Source organism: Elephas maximus, chromosome 22 (genome assembly GCF_024166365.1).
Source record: "Elephas maximus indicus isolate mEleMax1 chromosome 22, mEleMax1 primary haplotype, whole genome shotgun sequence".
Classification (NCBI taxonomy): Eukaryota; Metazoa; Chordata; class Mammalia; order Proboscidea; family Elephantidae; genus Elephas; species Elephas maximus.
Window position 1 is genome coordinate 62,946,775 of NC_064840.1, and position 19,210 is coordinate 62,965,984.

General features: G+C 46.3%; 2 long non-coding RNA genes across 8 annotated transcripts in view; both read left to right on the plus strand.

The window, feature by feature from the left end:
- LOC126065328 (uncharacterized) overlaps positions 1 to 19,210 on the plus strand; it is a 303,221-nt gene that overhangs the window by 7,578 nt on the left and 276,433 nt on the right. The window lies entirely within an intron of this gene.
- LOC126065327 (uncharacterized) lies at positions 8,854 to 13,058 on the plus strand. The gene is made up of 3 exons (XR_007514824.1): positions 8,854 to 9,133; positions 12,130 to 12,263; positions 12,431 to 13,058. It is a non-coding gene; the product is annotated as an uncharacterized LOC126065327 (long non-coding RNA).

Consider the following 19,210-nt stretch of genomic DNA (forward strand, 5'->3'; position numbering starts at 1 on the left):
CATTTTAGGGTTCTTAAAGAAGTGTGCAGGATGTAGGAGATGAAATATGGCAGGTATTTGATTTAAAAAGCCTGCACAGATTTAATGTCCTGATAAAATGTATTAAATCTTTTAAGGTTTTAATGAATCTAATATGTGTTTCATAAATCAAGAGCTCTGGTAAGCCGTCTTCTCGTTTAATAAGAGTAAACTAGGAAATTGCTCTGAGCAGAAGCAAAATACATTTATATCACATTGCAAAGTAATAGATTTTTAAGCTGAGGGGGTCTTTCTGGGCCTTTTAAACTGTTTGCTTATTACATTGCTCCAACTCCTGCAAATATTAAACCACAGGCAAACACGTGCTTAACTGTATCAAGATGTGAACTAGCACAAAGGTAAATATTTGTAAGAGAGAAGAAAACAAAGCCAGTGTTGCCTTACTCTTAAGCCTAGAACCAGGTTGATTTCTGTACTGAAACCTACCTTTATATATCGAGGCTTAAGGTGGTTGGTTAAAAATTATTATAAACTGTTATTAAAACCTCTTTCTGACATTCACTCCTCCATCTTCGCCCCCTCAACACATTTGCTGGATTGAAGTGGTGAGGATGTAAATTACTTCTTGAATTTTACAGATGATTTTGGAGCGGGTCGTTAAGGTTGTTGGTCAGACTGTCCAGAACAAGCATCCAGAAGCTGCTTCCCTTCATCTTAAACCCAAAGGGCTGTAATGTTTGCTTTTCTTCCTTTCTCTTTTTTTAAAAAAATTTTTATGAGCGTCCCCAACCCCACTGGTCAACCTCCAGTGGGGATGGGGAAGAGGTGTTGGGAGGTGCACCCATTGCAGATGGGGCCCTCTGAGCAGCCTGGAAGGGGCAAGGTTCTGGGGTGAGCTGGTGGTTTGGGGAGTTGGTGGGGAGGTGGTGGTGGAGGAATGAAGGGGAGGCGGGGCTTGAACATTCCTGTGCACAAAAGCTGGCAGGCCTTGTGAGCTCTGCAGGGGAGGGAGCGGGCCCCATAAAGCTCGGTGTGGAGAAGCCTGTCCAACCTCATTAGCTGTCACGGGCAACAATACTGATCTGGCAATAAAGGCGATTCCAAACCTGTTGGTCATTAATCACCCTCCTGACAGTTTCGAATGGAAGTGGAAAAACCTTACCCCTCTACCCTTCCCTCCTCCCCAGGCCCAGCTCAGGAGTTTAGAGTTACCTCTTAGTATATATGTGCTTTGTAGCCATGTGCTGGTTTTTTCTCAGATTTTCAAGGGGCCGTTTTCCACGTGGAGATGTCACACTGTGGCCAGAGCCTTGGCTGTTAGTGATTCGGCGCAGAGTGAAAGGTGAAAGGAGGTGCCTCCAGAGGCTGAAGCCAGGCTGTGACCCCTCTGGGATCTAGGGCTAGGTCTTGGCAAGCTGGTGGAATTGGGGATGTTTGTCATCAGAGCTCAGCCTCGTCTTTCCACACCCTCCCCCTCACTGCCTGGCACTCCCTCCTCTCCCTCCTTCAGGACTAAGTGCCAACATATTTGCCTTTATGTTCCTTTTCTCTACCCTTCCACCGCCCACCCTCCATTCCCAAATAAGTGATCTTGTTCTCAGGAAAAGTTTCTTCTCAATCGTGTACATTTCACTCCGAATTTAAACCCTGTTTCCTTTCCCAGGGGTACCAGTATTTTCTGCCACATCTCTAGATGTGTCATTTGGTGAACAGGTGGGTGGTGATGGTGGTATTTTGTGGGGGGGAGGTACAGTAAGGGGGCGCGGTGGGGAGAGAGGCCTGGTCTGCACAGGTTCCCCGGAAATGGACTCACAGCAAATGCGATTTGGTGGCTTGGTCTGACTCTCTGGGTTTTGTACCTAGAGAAAGGAGGGACCAGCGGAGAAAAGGTAGTGGGTTAGAACATCTCCATTCAGGCCTAGGATGAGGACTCGTATAACCCTTCGAGCTTCTTGCATGCTCTTGAATGCATTTAAGCCAGGTTACCTTTAAGAGAGAGAAGCTTGTCTTCTCAGTTTCAGAGAGGATGTGGAGGAGGGAGGAGCCAGGGGAGAATTAGCCAGGAATTCTGAACAGTAGCCTGAGTATAATCTGCATAGTTCTTGGTGGCTCTTCTGATGGGCAGGCACAAGAGAGTCAGCTGACTGCTAGCAACGTGGGAAGGGGAGAAATAGCAACATAAATTTTCAAGTGATCTAAAATCGTCCTCTAGTTCCCCCAAACTTTTCTGTGTTCCTTGGGTACAGAGGAGGCCTTGGTGGTTCAGTGGTAGAATTTTTGCCTTCTGTGCAGGAGATCTGGGCTCGATTTTGGTCAGTGTACTTCATGGGCAACCACCCCCTGTCTGTCAGTGGATGCGTGCATGTTGCTATGATGCTGATAGATTTCAGCAGGGCTTCCAGACTAAGATGGGGTAGGAAGAAAGGCCTGATCATGTTCCAAAAATCAGCCGATGAAAATCCTGTGGATCACAACAGTCTCCGATCATGGGGATGGCATAGGACTGGGCGATGTTTCCTTCCATTGTGTGTGCGGCCGCCATGAGTTGCCTCGAGTGCAACTAACAACAACAATGGGTACAGATTGACATTAGACTTGCCCGCCTTTGTGCTGCCTTCTCTCTCCATGGTTTCTCTGAGTTCTTGCTGTTTATTATAGCGTTAGGCAGAGGATAAGGGGCAGATAGCCACAGCTGATCCCTCTGGACTGCTCTGACCGGGACAAATTCCCATGACAAGCTAGAACAAAATGGAAAAGAAAGACAAACCCAGTTACATTTTTTTTAGGCATGTTTCTCAATTTCCTTTATCCCTTCTGCTTACCCCCAATGTTTTCTAACACTGTGGTTGTTCTTAACGGGTTACACATTAGAATCAATTAGGGAGCTTTTAAAAAAATAGTGGTGGTCAGGTCACATTCCTGTACATTCTGGCAAAATTGGACTGGGGTGGGACCCCCACATGGAGATCTTTTGAAAAACCCTCCAGGTGATTCAATGTGCAACTAGGGCTGAGAACCACTGGTGTAATACATTTGAGCTCATCACATCGATTCACACCATGGTATCTTTGCGTTTGTGGTTTCCCTTGCCTTTTCGCTTTGCTTATTAACTGATCAACTGGTGCCACTTGTATCAGGTGCCAGTACCTGTACCATGCTTGGCACCAGTCAAGAGAGAGAAGAAACAAAAATGGGGCTTCTACTCTCAAGGAGCCTGTAGATCTAGCTGGGGAAATTGTATCACCACGACACACACAGTATTCCTATTTAAAGTCTAAGTGGTCTCATACCAGCGATAGGTGCTATGGAAGCTCAGCAGAGAAAGAAATCAAGTAGGGCTAGAATAATCAAGGAAAGCTGTGTGAAGGAAGTAGGCTCGGGCTGAGCACTGATAAATGAGTAAGCTTTGGGTAATGGGGAGGAAGGGTAAAGCATTTCAGACAGAGGGACAGCATGAGCAAATGAATAGAGGCTGGAAAATGAATGGGCATATGCTGGGACAAGGAGAAGGTCTGCTTGCCTAGAGAGAAGGCTCAGCCCAAGCCCCTTTTCCTCTTTCAACTTGCACTAACCTCTCCCTGGGTTCCTACAGCATTCACTGTGGATTCCACTTAGTCATGCATTGTTGTATACTGTTAAGTCACTTTTGTGTGGGCATCTCCAGTTCTCTCAATCAGATTTGTAAGAAATTGGAGGACAGGGACTATACCCCATACAGATTGGGACCTGTAATTCAATCCAGTCCAATGCAGTCCAGTCCAACCCAGTCCAATCCAGTCTAATCCAATCCGATCCAGTCCAGTCTAGTCCAATCCAAACCAACATATATTTATTGAGTGCCAGTCTAGACTTTTGGGATTCAATGAAACACACAATGATACTAGCCCTCCTGAGCTTAGAATCTAGCAGGGATAAAGACAACAGTAAAAGCTATAAATAGTATATAACTATGTAGTATGGTAGAAGGTAGAAAGTACTATGGAAAAAAGAAAAAGAAGAGCAGGGTAAGGGGAATCAGGAGTGAGTGTGGTAGTCTGTGCTCTCCTGCGTCTCTGTGTGTGTGTATAGAGTTATTAAGTGGAAGGTATAAAATAGAAGGCATTATTAATTTGAAGGAATTATTTATAGAGGTAGAGCCCTGGTGGCACAATGGTTAAGAGCTCTGGCTGTTAACCAAAATGTTGGCAGTTCGAATCCACCAGCCGATCCTTGGAAACCCTATTGGGGCAGCTCTACTCTGTCCTATAGGGTTGCTATGAGTCGAAATTGACTCGACAGCAACGGGTTTGGTTTTTTGGTAAACGGGTTTGTTTTTTTGGTATTAATAGAGGTATTAAATAGAAGGTCAGAATTAGTCTCATTGAAAAGGTGAGAATTGAAGGAAATGAGGGAGCTGGTCAAATGTGTATCTGGGAGGAAAGTTTTCCAGAGGGAACAGCTAGGGCAAAGGCCTTACACTGGAGCACGCTTAGCATGTTTGAGGAATGGCCAGGAGGCCATGTGCCCGGAGGCAAGTGACTGAGGGAGGACAGTGGTTTGAAAGGAGGTCAGAGAAGTAGGAAGGAGCTATACTGCGTAGGGTCTTAGAAGCTACTCTATGGACTTTGGCCTCTATTCCGAGCGGGATGGGGGCCCTTGCAGGTTTCAAGCAGATGAGTGAGATGATCTGATTTATGTTTTTAAAAAGATGCCTTGAGCTGCTGTGTTGAGAATAGACAATGGGGAGGGGGACAGCAAGGGTGGAAGCAAGGAAATCTATCATGAAACTGATTTTTACAGACATGACTGAAACATAACTCAGTGAAAGAAGTCCTTCAAAGTATTTGCATTCGAAGGCTGCACTGTACGTTTTTGCTATGTGCTCACTAAGAGCTTCATTAAAAGGCACTCATGATTTAGGTTTTTGACCTGACTGAATAAACCTGATCATCCAGCTTATTCATCAGGCTTGTCTTCCAAAGATAGCCACCCCCCCACGCCAATCAACACATAAAGATTCGTCATTGTCAGTAAAGAATATGACGGACTTTGAAGATGGCTTCTGAAACATCTTAGAGTTCCAGAGTTTTGAGCAAGGCAACATTATTAGAATTAAAAAAAAAATCCCATTGACATTGAGTCAGTTCTGACTCATAGTGACCCCATAGGACAGAGTAGAACTGCCCCCTAGGGTTTCCAAGGAGCTCCTGGTGGATTCGAACTGCTGACCTTTTGGTTAGCAGCAGTAGCTCTTAACCACTATCCCAGCAGGGTTGTCATTTTTAGAATAAGTGCGTATAATTCCAAAACGACCATTTTGAGTGGCACAATATTTTGACATCTAAGTCCTGCTGTGAGGAGCCCTGGTTGTATAGCCGTTAAATCACTTGGCTGCTAACCAACAGGTTGGCAGTTCGAACCCACCAGCTGCTCGAAGGGAGAAAGATGTGGAAGTCTGCTTCTGTAAAGATTATAGCCTTGGAGACCCCGTGGGGCAGTTCTACTCTGTCCGATAGTGCTGCTATGAGTCGAAATTGACTGGATGGCAGTGGGGTTTTGTTAAGTCCTGCCGTATGTGTGTGTGTGTTTTAATGAATCCTATTACTTCATAGTATTTCTTCTGTATTTACCCTACTACTGAGCAGAGCCTTGGGCCTTGGCACTCAGCACAGAGCACCCTCAGTATGTACTTAGGGAATGCAATTAAGCCTTGGGCATGTTGGTATGTGCTAATTTGCAAGGCAGTATTAAAAATTCCATTTGAATTTCCAAATCCGACTACTTTTGAGGGGGCAAACTATTTTTTTTTTCCTTCAAGAGAAGTGAGACCTGCATATTTACAAGAGGTTCTTTACCTTCCCCCCTTAAGAAGCAAAGGTGACCACTTTTCCGTTAAGCTTCTTAAAAGTCCACTTAGATGAATGAGCCAGCCAGGAGGGTAATAAGCCTGTCACCTGGTAAACAACATTACTGAGTGGCTTCTGTGAACATTAGTCACTAGGAGTGGATACAAAAGAAATAGAAACCTCCATCTTTGCCCTCGTGTTGCTCCCAATCTGGCTAGGGAAACAGAACCCTGAAAACAAGAGGACGTTTACAAAGAGACATGCCAGTGGGTGAAATGAGACGCCTTATTACCACAAGTTTGTGTATCATTGTAAGATCCTCAGTGTATTATCACACCCATTATCTTATTTCATTTAGACCTCCTAATTATTTTCTGAATGGAAACCCTGGTGGCGTAGTGGTTAAGAGCTACGTCTGCTAACCAAAAGGTCGGCAGTTCAAATCCACCAGGCGCTCCTTGGAAACTCTATAGGGCAGTTCTGCTCTGTCCTATAGGGGCGCTGTGAGTCACAGTCGACTCGATGGTAATAGGTTTTATTAAAAAATTATTTTCTGAAATAAAATCACAGGGTGTTACAGCTGAGATGGACCTTAGCATCCATTTTACCCAGCGCCCCCAGTCTATAGGGAGGAAACTGAGGCATGAACATGTGAAGGGATTTGCCCTAGGTCACTCAGAAAGCAAAGGAGCTGGAACTGGAACCAGGTCTCCTGGCTCCCAGTCTACATCCTTTTCTTTATTTTCAGAGTGGGCCAGGGTTACAGGATTGAGGCCACAGGAGCATTTAATGAGGCTGGGGGAAAAGCTTAATTTGGCACAGGGAGAAAGTCCGGGCAGCCAATGGGAAGTGCCCCTAATGATTTGTCATTTCAAAGAGGGGAGGCCTAGACAGGGAAGGTGTGATGGTTCAGCGAAAGAGTTTGAAAGGTTGGGTCACAGCAGGAGCACCCCAAGGCCCAGAGTCACCAGAGGAAACATTAGCTTTTAATTATTATTTCCTGAGGCTGACCCTCCCACAGCTAGAGTGCCCAGAGCAGGGCAATCAGGGAGTTTGGGAATGCCTTGCGGAATGAAAGCAGGCCCGGTGGTAATTACACGAAGGCCTCAGTAATGAACTGAATTCCTCAGCATGGGGCGTTTAGGCTTCAACCACTGGGCTGGAACAAAGACCTGAAGCCGGGACACCCACAGGAGAAAGCTGCCTGCTCCTAACTGTGACATCAGCCTTTCAGCACGCAGGGTGGCTGGCAGGGGATGCACCTTCCAAAGCCATCCAGGGCCTTTCCATTGTAGCAAGGCCTAAGACTGAGGGCCCATCTGCCATACCTCGCCTCCAAATGGAATAAGGCAACATGACGCACCTTGATGATTTTCCCAGGTGTTCCACCATGGCTCAGAGGGCCATGGGAGGTGACACGGGGGAGAAATAGGAGCCCTGGTCTCCTTTGAAGGTGAGGCAATCCAGGGGTGATTTCTTGAGGTAGGCAGTACAGGGGGGCAAATGTCAGGGAACTGTGAGCCATCTGGTCCTGGGCCATGCTTGCTGGTGTGTGGCTTCCTGGCCACGGCATTTAGAGCAAACTTTGATGTGCTTGCAATTACCTGGGGATCTTGTTAAACTGCAGATTTAGAGTCATAGTTCTGGGATGGTACCTGAGACTCTGCATTTCTAACAAGCTTCCAGGTGATTCTGTTGGTTACAGGACCATACTTTGAGTAACAAGTCTGAAGGGATAATTTGCTGGAATTAAACTTTTCCAGGACTCTCACCTGGTTAATGGCCTTCCCAGCTCTGTCCATCTGAGGGCTTCTGGTCTTCAGACCACTGTGTGCACTTCCTGCTTTTTCTGGACATCTCTGGTCCCCAATGATCAGTTCCCTGAATGCGTGTGGCACCATCTGCACTGCTCACTTGGTTCTTAGCATTCACAGCCTGCTTTTATATGTCCATGTGTTATTTCTCCAACCAGATGGCAGAATACCTAGTTTCACGTACTTCTCTCTTGCTTCCCTCCGACCTTGTGAGACCGAGTGCAACCATCGTGGGTATACACAGTATTCCGTGAATACTGATTCCTTGAATTAATCTGCCCTTTTGGAGCCAACATCTCCTTTCCTGGGCCCTTTGTCACCTGGCTCATTGGCCCAGCAAACCCTTGCTGGGCTTGTCTCTCTGTCCCTATTGCCTGGGACTCTGTTTTTAGAACAATGAAATGGATTCTGTTGATCTCCTAAGAGTGTTGAGTTCCGGAATGGGGGGTAACATAGTTCTGTCTTGGAAAAGGAGGAACTGCCCAGTCAGGCGGGCCAAGGGACCATTGATCTGAGTCCTGTGAAAAGTGGCTTCTCAGGAACCCTGGATCTCAGCCCACTTCCAGACAACTTCTTCTTTCAACTTTCTTTCATATGTTTTAACTTCACAAACGTGCCAATTCCCAGCTGCCCCTCAGAGACAGCGGCCGTGGTGGGGAGCCCACAGGAGGGGTCCGATGAAGTGGTGGGGTAGCGTGGGGAGGCTTATAGTGGGAGGTTTCCCCACCATCAGAGACTTGGCTGCTGGGGACTGAGGTTGTACTGGTGATCTACAGATACATACGAACTCACACCAGCTGCATGACGCACTAGCTGTTACACTCAACGTTAATATGTAGGTACCCACATATGGCAAATTCACACAGAGACATCTTGCCCCTTTCTTCTGCCCTTTATACCTGTATATTCTCTCTCTTTCTGTCACACACACACACACACACACACAAATACTTAACTAATTAAGTCCGTCGAGCACTATTTGCAGATGACGGTGTGGAATTGTGCTGGAGTTGTGTCCGGCCTCATTAAATGTCAGGATTAACAATACAGCACTTGGCAATCAAGGCTGCTCTGTGGCTGTTAGTCATTAATCACCACCTGACAGTCCTGAATTGGAAACGAGGAGCCTGTTCACATGTGCTCTGTGTACCTAGTTACCCTCTTGGTAATCAGTCTCGGAAAAGTTTTCTTTGACTCCCTGCCTGCGAGAGCCTCTGTCCTGGCAAGGGGGCAGAGGGTCATTCAGCTTTGCTCCCCTCTTCTCCTTCTCCTCCTCCTTGCTGGGAAAAGAAGTGGACGTCCTAAAAAAACAGGGCAGGAAGGAGCATATTGTTTTTGGCCTACTCGTTCCCTCTTATGCCTGTTTCCTGCAGCCTTGTTTTTATATTCTGGCCCAATGGCCAGAAAAGTTCTTTTTCTCCTTGGAGAAGTCCCGAAAGACAACAAGGAGCTCAGCTGGGTTCCAAAACCTCTTGGGGTTAGTTTGTAAAATGTGATTCTTCCTCAGCTGCTCAGGTATGGTCCTAGGTCTGCTAGATGGGGGTGGGGTGGGGGGAGGAAGGGTTTGACTAATTTCAGGTGTTGTTCAGCAACTTGGTCCTGAATTTCTGCAGGTCCCTTCTGGGTCCCTTTGCAGAATTGAGAGGAAGGACCTCTTCCTCTCTGGGGTTGATTCTCAGCACCTTTCTACAACCTTATTAATGGAATCATTTGACAGATATCTATTTCGTGCCACCAACCACGTGCCAGGCACAGACTGGGCACTGTGGATCCAGCAATAATCACAGTGGTCAAGGTGCCTGCCCTCATGGTGGTTACGTTTAGTGGGGGAGATAAATATTAAACAGAGAACCCTATATCGTGGTATGATTAATCTTTGAAGGAAAGTATTCCTGCCCTGGATGCCTGGTGTTTCATGTTGTCTAGCTGCCAGGTCCTCCCAGGGCTGCTACCCTTGGAGGTGCCTTTCCTGGGAAAATGTTCATGTTCCCAAGATTTCCTCATCTGGCTCTTTCTCACCCTCAATGGTCTTATGTCCCATTCCCTTCAAACCCTGCTGTCTGTTTTCCTAGATGTTGGCTCTTTCCAAAGATATTTTGATGGGCCCTGATATATTAGGGGGATTGTCTTCTCCTTCCACCCACACATTTTTACAGTGTCTTTTTCTGGACTTCATTCCTTAGTTCCAAGGAATGTCTTGAATGGGGGTATTTTCAGCCACCATGGCCTGTTGGTAGAGGAAGTAGTTGGAGGAATGCAGGGTTTGGTGGCCACTGATTGCCAAGCCACCAGCGGGTCCCCTCTGCCTGCCTCTAGGGTTTGTTGCTCTAGCCGGAGCCTTCAGAGTGACCATCTGTCCTGTTGGGACCACCCTTCCTGTTCTGGAGAAGGGGAGACTGACCTAGAGAAGGGAAGATCTCTGGAATAACTGGTCACTGGGGCACTGGCAGGTGGTGTGCATTCTTTCCTCTTTCCTGATCACGCTTTCTCTTGCCCCTCTTTGAGTTTCACTCTCAGGTCTCTTCCCTAGGCCAACTAATGACTTCAGTTCAAAGACATTGACAAATGTTCTAGCCTTTTAGCTGTTTTCAATTAAATGGAATGCAGCAAGTATTTATTGACCATCCGCCATGTTTCTGGCACTGCCCTAGGCACAGGAGACACAAAGATGAACAAGCCACTATCCTGGCCTTAAAAGAACTTATAGCTCAATGGGGGGAGATGTGAGGTACTCACGTAGCAGAGTGTGGGAAGGACTGTAAAAGAGACACAAATAAGGAGCCCAAGGTGTTCAGAGCAAGGGAAAACCACAACTGGTTGGAATAAAAGAACAGTGAATTGGTGAGGAAGGGTTAGGCTTTTTAGGAAGAAGGAACAACTCAATGCAAGAACTGGGTGGCCAGGAAGCAGTGAATTGTTAACGTTTGGGTCCTGTGGAGGGTTCTGGGAGGGGTGGAACAGAAAAGTATGCTGTGGTTGTTTTGTGGAGGCCTGGAATGCTAAGTTTGTTGTTGTTAGTTGCCATTGAGTTGATCCTGACTCATCACGACCCCATGTGTGAAGAGTGGTACTGCTTCATAGGATTTTCAAGGGGTGAGTTTGAACCACCAACCTTTCAGCTAGTGGTTGAACACTTAACCATTTGTGTACGCAGTGACTCCAATGCTAGGTTAACCAACCAAAACCAAACCCGCTGCTGTCGAGTGGTTTCCGGATCATAGCGACCCTATAGGACAGAGTAGAACTGCCCCATAGAGTTTCCAAGGAGTGGGGGGTGGATTCAAACTGCCGACCTCTTGGTTAGCAGCCGTAGCACTTAACCACTACGCCACCAGGGTTTCCAATGCTAGGTTAAGGTTATTAAATAGACAATGGGGAACCAAAGAAGGTCCATGAGTTTCCAACAGTAAGAAACACATGCCAGTATTTTTCACTGAAAAGTTATCTTTCTGGAAGAGAGAAAACTGAGTTTCCCTCAAGCACCACACTCCCTACCAGAATCACATAATTATATATTGATTTGTGTGATTGTTAGTTTAATTTTTGCCTCCATCAGCAGCTGTCCATGCTGCAGCTCCAGGAGGTAGAAAACCTCAAAGTGGCTCTCAACGGCCTCCCTGCAACTCACCTGAGTGGTCCTCTTGGGCACAAAATCAGCCTTTGTTCTCCTGCTCCCTTGCATTAGTGCCTAGAGGTTATGTCTGGCTGAGGCCCTCCTTGGGTACCCAGGTAGGTGACTGGGCAGCCAGTGATCTCGCTCTACACCCCTCTGCTTCCTTTCTCCTCCCAGCTCTCACCTTTTCTGGTTCTTCCAGAATTTGGCCTAAGGAACTGACTGACTGTCCCCCCATGAAGGCACAGCTAAGAGGGAAAGTGCTTTCATGGCAGGAGAATATGGTTGATGTTCAGGTGTGGATTTCTTGGTTTGAGGTGCTCTTGCCTCCATTCACCTAGCTAACCCCACTCATCGTTTGGTCCTCAGCTTCAATGTCATGTTCCCTGATCTTAGTTCTAAATGAGGATTCCCTGTTATACCCTCTCTGTATCATACAGAACTCTGTCCTTTTCCTTCATCACTACTATCATGACTTGTAATTAATTATATGTTGATTTGTTTGGTTTCTGTTTTCCTCACCATGAAGGCAGGAGCTGTGTATATTTTTTGCTCAGTGTCTAGTTAAGTGCCTGACATGTAGCAGGTGCCCAGTAAGTGGTGCTGAATGAAGGAACCAATGGTGTTGGGTCCATCTATGGACTGGATGATCTCAGAGCTGGTTGGACATTTACTCAGTGGCCTGGGAGTGGGTAAATTATGGGATTTTTTATCTCTCTTTTTTGAGAAGGAAAGGGAGAGAAGAAATTGGTGCCCAAGGAGAGTAGGTATAACTTGGTGTTCTTGGGAATGCCCTTTTGTGGTCTGACCCCATGGCATGTGCTTAGCCTGCCCTTTAAGAGGTGACGAGTGATGAGCAACCACCCTGGTTACAGCGACCCAGCATCTTCTCTGACAGGGACCCAAAACAGCAGAACCTGGCCTGAAAAAGAAATTGTTGGATGTTTCAAAAAGATCGGCAAGTTCCTGACCCTGACTGCTTCCCACTGGCCTGATCTTGAAGAATCCTGAGCTTGGGTTCCATTCTTTTCTGTAAGCATTGATAATTCCTAATCTGCTGGGGTAGAAGGGAAACTGGAAGAGAAAGGGAACAATGTAGAGTTTAGAGCAGGGTAGGTTGGAGGCAACCAGCAAATGAGAAAAGTTAGTATTGGGGACGGGTGAAGGAACACCTTAACATCATCTTTCCCTTTTTCTAGGTGTTCTCCCCACTGAAGGCACTTGAAGGGTATAAGTGACCACTGAAGGAGGCAGAGGAGAAGAGGGTACAGCCCTCAAAATACCTGGGGATGATGGAGACTTGTTACCCTAATGGTGGCTCTCATCAGGGAGAGAACCCTGGTACCAGCCCCAGGGGCATTTGGAAATGTAGGAGACATTTCTGGTTGTCTCCGTATTAGGAGGTGTTACTAGCGGTTACCATCTTGAGCCAAATATGCTAACTCTTCTACCGTGCACAGGACCTGTCTGGCCAATAAAAAATTATCTTGCCCCAAACGTCACTGTGAGATAAGAGAAAAACAGGGACTTTAGACATCCCATGGTTTCTGTCCCTGGAGCTTCTGGGATCAGAGGAGAAAAAGCTGAGAGGCCCCCACCTGACCACTGGGGCATGTGACATAGAGCTAGTGAAAACCTCAGGCCATTGTCCTCTTCAGGCCCTTCTTAGCACCCCCCCCCCAACTGCCCCTCAAATCTGCAAAGCCATCCAGCAGGCCCCACTCTTCAAACCAGGCCTCACTCAGCTGTGACGGTTAACTTTTTCCATATGCTGGGGCCCCTCTCATGTCAGAAAGTGAGAGTGGAACGGGACACAAGTGTGGCTAGAAGTGGTTGTGGTGCAGGTGAGGGCTGGGGAGAGGGGGATGTCCGAGGGTTGGTGGGAAAGGCTTTTTGGGGGGTGTTGCTCTGCGGGGGAAGTGCTGGGGGAAGTCAACGGCAACACGTTCTGGCCTGTTGGGAGGATGGCTGTTGGCACCAGGAGAAACCCATCCAGCGGAGCCAACCCTCATTAATCATCCAGGCGGCTGAACTGCCAGCTCCTTTCAAGATCTTTCAAGAAGGGTTTTCACCCAAAATAGAGTTGAAAATGTGCTGGGCCCTACTCAGAATCTCATCAGTCTGGGCATTATGGGAAGTGTCAGGCAGGCTGTGACAGACAAGGCCCACTCTGTTCAAGGGGTCCTGACTCCCACAGCCTGTCATATCAAGCGCCTGATCAAATTTGACAGCTTCATTTGTACCTACAGAATAGATAAAAGGGGCTGTTCATTGAAACAAATGGAGGGGAAGGGGTGGGGGAGGGAAGGGAGGTGAGGGTGAGAGGGAGTGTGTGTGCGTGCGTTTGTGTGTGTGTTGGGGGGAGGAATGGCACTGGGGGAGGGACAGCAGGGAGGGTGATGGTGAGGAACAAGGGGTGCTCAAAAACATTTTCTTCTTCAACACCGCCAGAGGAGGGAGGGGGTAAGGGGAGACAGGTGAGTACCAAGAAGGGGTTACCGCCAGAGAAGGGAGGGGGTAAGTTGCTGTCTGTCGGTCAAGTGGATTCTGACCATCCAGAGTAGAACCATCCAGAGTAGAATGGCCCCATAGAGTTTCCAAGGAGCGCCTGGTGGATTTGAACTGTCAACTTTTTGGTTAGCAGCCATAGCACTTAACCATTATGCCACCAGGGTTTCCAGGAAGGGGTTAGGAGTGCAGAAGTGATGTGGAAGTGAAAGACTCCACCCATCTGTCAGTGTCATCATCAAGAGACTGAGACAAGGCCTTCCTGGACTCCCTACCCTGAGTTGTCCTGACTGTGCTCTGGGCCCCGAAGCTTTAACTGGAGCCTGGAAAGTGGGGTCCTGGGAGAGCCCAGGCTGGGCCAGTGAGTGTGGTGGATGATTCAATTCCCAGCCCAAACATTGCAAACAGCCCTCCTCCCCTCCTGCTGTGGCCCTTAACTGTACTACTTCTCTCCATTAAGGCCCTTGCTTCTCTTTCGGCTTGGCTCTGGGTGACCTGGGCAAGAGCCACACCTATGCTGGTGACTCCCTTAAATCACACAAATGGCTGCTGGTTGGTCTGAGCCAGAGGGGCGGGATCCCCAACACACCTTGCACAGCCCCACTTTGGGACTTGCTCAGGCTGTCCCACTCTGGTCTTGCTCGGGCTGCCTCAAAGACCTCCCCCCACTTCCTCTGCCTCTTCCCATTTGTTCAGAAAATGGGGGGTGAGTGAATGAACGGATCCTTCCAGCAGACAAGTGCTCTGAACGCCTTACCCTTTTCATCAGTCCCCTGTATTCCTTATTATCGTACTTTACTTTGCATTGTTTTTGCATTGTTAGCCTGCTCTAATGTTCTCCCTACTAGATTGTAAGCAGTTTGACGCAAGGGTCATGTCTAATGCGTCTTCTATCCTCCAAAAGCATTTAGCACATGTAGTAGGTTTTTAAGAAATATTTGTAGATTGATGTGGATTGATTGTAGCATTCCACAGCGTATGCACACTGAAAGGTTCAATGGTCGTCATCAGGAGGTGAGCCTGGGAGTAGGGGATTTAAGGCTCCATTCTGACCTAGGGTCTTCAAAGGAGAGAGCCAGAGGTTAGCAAGGCTTCCTCAACCATCCCCAGCTCATATGGAGCCTTTGTGAGATTTAGAAAAAGATATACTTCCAAGCTGATATGGCCCTAGCTGAGGTCTCATGGGGGGCAATAGAGCCCCCACTTGCTACTTTGGCCAGATGCCCTTGTGTGGGGTACCACCTACACAACAGAATGCTGTGGCCCTGGTGGCAGGAACGTAGGTTTTGGGAATCAGATAGACTTGGTAGGAATCTTGCCTCTATCCCTTACTGGTTTTTGTGACCTTGAGTAAAATGTGTTCAGTAATAGGCTTATCTCACAGAGTTGCTATAAGGATTAATGAAATCTTGTATGTATGTAAAGTGCTTAGCATGGTGCCTGACACATAGTAAACCCCCAATAAATGTTGTTGTTGTTGTTAGGTGCTGTCATGGATTGAACTGTGTACCTCCAAAATATCTGTCAATTTGGCTAGGCCATGATTCCCGGTATTGTGTGATTGTCCACCATTTTGTAATCTGATGTGATTTTCCTGTCTCTATGATGTTAATGAGATGGGATTAGTGGCAGTTGTGTTAATAATGCAGGACTCAACCTACAAGATTAGATTGTGTTTTAAGCCAATCCCTTTTGAGATATAAAAGAGAGAAGTGAGTGGTGAGACAGGGGGACCTCATACCACCAAGAAAGCAGCGCCAGGAACAGAGTGCGTCCTTTGGACCTGGGGTTCCTGCACCGAGAAGTTCCTAGACCAAGGGAAGATTGATGACAAGGATTTTCCCCCAGAGCCAACAGGGAGACAAAGCCTTCCCCTGGAACTGGTGCCCTGAATTCGGACTTCTAGCCTACTAGATTGTGAGAGAATAAATTTGTTTGTTAAAGCCATCCACTTGTGGTATGGCTGTTATAGCAGCCCTAGATGACTAAGATAGGTGCCATCTAGTTGGTTCCAACTCATGGTGACCCTACATACAACAGAATGAGACACTGCCAGGTCCTGTGCCATCCTCACAATTGTTGCTATGCCTGAGCCCATCGTTGCAGCCACTGTGTCAATCCATCTGGTTGAGTGTCTTCCCCTTTTTCACTGACCCTGTACCTTACTAAGCCTAATGTCCTTTTCCAGGGACTAGTCTCTCTTGATAACATGTCCGAAGTACATGAGACGAAGTCTCGCCTTTCTCACTTCTGAGGAGCATTTTGGCTGTACTTCTTTCGAGACACATTTGTTCGTTCTTTTGGCAATCCATGGTATATTCAGTATTCTTTTGTCAACACTGTAATTCAAAGGTATCAGTTCTTCTTCAGTCTTCCTTATTCATTGTCTAGCTTTCACATGCATATGAGGTGATTGAAAATACCATGGTTTGGGTTAAGTGCACCTTAGTCCTCAAAGTGACTGAAATTGATCAAACATGCAATCAAGATGCATTGATGATTATTGGTGATTGGAATGTGTAAGTTGGAAATGAAGCATCTGTAGCTGGAAAATATGGCCTTAGTGATAGAAATGACAGCAGAGATCACATGATAGAGTTTTGTAAGACTGACAACTTATTCATTGCAGATATGTTTTTTCAACAACATAAATGGTGACTATACACATGGACCTCGATGGAATACACAGGAATCAAATTGACCTCATCTGTAGAGATAATGGAGAAGTTCAGCATCATCAGTCAGAACAAGGCCAGGACCATCAATCAATTGCTTACACGCAAGTTCAAGTTGAAGCTGAAGAAAATTAAAACAAGTCCACGAGAGCCAAAGTATAACCTTGAGTATACCCCACCTGAATTTGGAGACCATTTCAAGAATAGATTTGATGCATAGAACACCAATGACACAAGACCAGATGAGTTGTCAGATGACGTTAAGTACATCATACATGAAGAAGGAATGCAAATGGTCATTAAAAAGAAAGAAAAGACCAAAACGGATGTCAGAAGAGACTCTGAAACTTGTTCTTGAACATAGAGCAGCTAAAATGAATGGAAGAACTGATGAAGTAAAAGAGCTGAACAGAAGATTTCAAAGTGCAGCTTGAGAAGACAAAGTATTATAATGAAATGTGCAAAGACCTGTGGTTAGAAAACCAAGAGAGAAGAAAAAAGGCCTGTGGCTGGTCCCTATCGCCTAGGCTCTTCCCATTTGAACTTAGAGAACTTTGTGTTGGTGGTACTTGTTTGTCAGTGACCATTGGTCTTTATTGCTTTGTATCAATCTTAAGCTTTTTGTATGTTTCACAGATAAAGCATTGTTAGAATCCAAAGTATCAAAGGTCCCTATCCTTTCTGTTAGGAAAAACCAGTTGCCATCAAGTCAATCCTGACTCATCGTGACCCCATGTGCGTCAGAGCAGAACTGTGCTCCATAGCGTTCTCACTGGCTGATTGTTAGAAGTATATCAGCAGGACTTTCTTGTGAGGTACCTCTGTGTTGACTCGAACTGCCAGCCTTTTGGTTAGCAAACAATCATGCACCATTCAGGGACTCCTTCTTGTTAGGAAGGGCTGTTATGCTGCCTGAATGCTCAAATAGGTGGATTCTTTGCCACCAGGTAGAGATTTCAATGCAAAAGGTCATGAATCTCTTTGAACTTAACAGTCTCATAGCCCTGAGCCTTCTGTCCTAGCCTTAGTGAAGCCAGCCTTGTCTGGCGACAGCATTCTGGAGGCACCTGTGTTTCCTACACTTTCAAATGTCAGCTTCCTCTGGATAAACAGCTTAGTGGGCTTTGGAAGGAGCTTCTAGTTGGTAAGACTTGCTGAAGCAGGCAGGGTAAAGGTGAGCTATTGTCCTGGCTTCTTCCTTAATCATGGTGTGATCCTCAGCACTCACTGTGTGCCTTCACCTCACCACAACTCAGTTTACTCCTGTGTAAAATGGGCATGGCTGAGGACAGCTACCTGGCCAACTAACTGAAAGGGAATAGGCATAAACTGATGCAAAAATTATCGAGCAATATCATTAATGTCACATGCAAGTAAAATTTTGCTGAAGATCATTCAAAAGCAGCTGTAGCAGTGTATCAACAGGGAATTACCAGAAATTCAAGCCAGATTCAGGAGAGGACGTGGAACCAGGGATATCATTGCTGATGTCAGATGGATCCTGGCTCAAAGCAGAGAATACCAGAAAGATGTTCACCTGCGTTTTATTGACTATGCAAAGGCATTTGACTGTGTGGATCATAACATATTATAGATAACATTGCGAAGAATGGAAATTCCAGAACACTTATTTGTGCTTATAAGGAACCTATACATGGATCAAGAGGCAGTCATTCCAACAGAACGGGGGGATACTGCCTGGTTTAAAGCCAGGAAATGTGTGTGTCAGGGTTGTATTCTTTCATCATATTTACTCAATCTGTATGCTGAAAAAATAAGCTGGACTATATGAAGAAGAATGTGGCATCAGGATTGGAGGAAGACTCATTAACAGCCTGCGTTATGTAGATAATACAACACTGCTTGCTGAAAGTGAGGAGGACTTGAAGCACTTACTAATGAAGAAGAAAGACCACAGCCTTCAGTATGGATTACACCTCAACATGAAGAAAGCAAAAATCCTCACAACTGGACCAATAAGCAACATCATGATAAATGGAGAAAAAATTGAAGTTGTCAAGGATTTCATATTACATGGATCCACAATCAACACACATAAAAGCAGCAATCAAGAAATCAAAAGACGCATTGCATTGGTCAAATATGTTGCAAAAGACCTCTTTAAAAGGTTAAAAAGCAAAGATGTTGCTTGAAGACTAAGGTGTGCCTGACCCAAGCCAAGGTGTTTTCAGTTGCCTCATATGCACATGAAAGCTGGACAATGAATAAGGAAGACCAAAGAAGAATTGACACCTTTGAATTGTGGTGTTGGCGAAGAATATTGAATACACCATGGACTGCCAGAAGAACGAAAAAGTCTGTCTTGGAAGAAGAACAACCAGAATGGTCCTTAGAAGAAGGATGGGGAGATGACGTCTCACATACTTTGGCCATGTTATCAGGAGGGATCAGTCCCTGGAGAAGGACATCATGCTTGGTAAAGTAGAGGGTCACACAGAAAGAGGAAGACCCTCGATGACATGGATTGACACAGTGGCTGCAACAATGGGCTCAAACATAACAGTGATCATGAGGATGGTGCAGGACTGGGCAGTGTTTCATTCTGTTGTACATATGGTCACTATGTGTTGGAATTGACTCTACGGCACCTAACAACAACAAGAAGGGGGTGGAAGCTGTTCAGAGCATCCCAGACAATACCTGTGGGGTCAGGGCTGGATTAACCGGTAAGCAAGGTACGCACGGGCTTACTTATGTTCATTTACTAATCTGTAGTGTACAATTTCAAAGATGTGGTGAAAAACAGGTGAAATTGTGCACTACAGATTAATAAGT